Below are 1,173 nucleotides of genomic sequence, written 5' to 3'. Positions count from 1 at the left end.
CCTAAACTTAAAACTAACCCTAACACTAACCCTAACTGTAACCCTAACCTTAATGCTAAACTTAAAATTAAGCCTAACCTTAACACAATCTGAACACTAACCCTAACACTTACCCAACCCCTAATATTAACCCTAATCTTATCATTAACCTTAACACAAACTCTAAACTTAATCCCAATATACCACTAATTCTAACCATAATTCCAACCCAAACACTAACCCTAACATTAACACTAACCCAAAATGTAAAAGAAAAACTAACCCTAAAACTAATGTTAAACCTAATCCTAACACTAACCATAACCCTAACTCTTACCATAATCCTATCTGAAACCCTAACCCTAACACTAACCCTAAACCTAAAACAAAACCTAATCATAACCCTAAACATAACCGTAACACTAAACATGAACTTAACTCTAACACTAACACTAACGCTTACACTTAACCCAACCCTAAACCTAATTCTACCCCTTAACCTAAAACTAACCCTAATTTTAAACCTAACCCTAACCCTAAAATGAACACTAAGTCTAACCCTGATCCTAACACTAACTCTAATTTTAACCCTAACACTAACTTTAAGCATTACACTAATCCTAACCCTTACCCTAACCCTAACAATAACCCTAAACCTAACACTAACACTAACAATAACCATACCCCTTACCCTAACACTAACACTATATTTAACTCTAAACCTTACCATAATCCTAACACTAAACCTAACCCTAGTTCAAAACTTAAATATAAATTTAATCCTATTCGAAACCCTAACACTAACCCTAACCCTAACAAAACCCTACTTCTCATTAAAACCTAACACAAACCCTTACCATATTCCTAAAACTAAACCTAACTCTAACCCTAACCTAACTCTATCCCTTAATGTAAAATTAATCCTAACCCAAACACTAACCCTAAACCAAACAATAAACATAAACCTCACCTAACACAAACCCTAAACCTAACCTGAACACTAACTGTACATCTATTCCTAAACCTAACACTATAATTAAACCAAAACCTAACCCTAATGCAAATACTAACACAAACATAACCCTAATCCTAAACCTAACCTTAACACTAACCCTAACACAAAACCCTAACACAAAAATTGACACTAACATTAACTCTAACCCTATCTTAATCCTAACTGTAACCCTAAGCCTA

The sequence above is a fragment of the Marmota monax genome, unplaced genomic scaffold (genome assembly GCF_021218885.2).
Source record: "Marmota monax isolate L192 unplaced genomic scaffold, Marmota_monax_Labrador192_F-V1.1 WCK01_AAM20220418_F8-fsc00257, whole genome shotgun sequence".
NCBI classification, from domain to species: Eukaryota; Metazoa; Chordata; class Mammalia; order Rodentia; family Sciuridae; genus Marmota; species Marmota monax.
Note: the sequence above shows the minus strand (reverse complement) of the source record.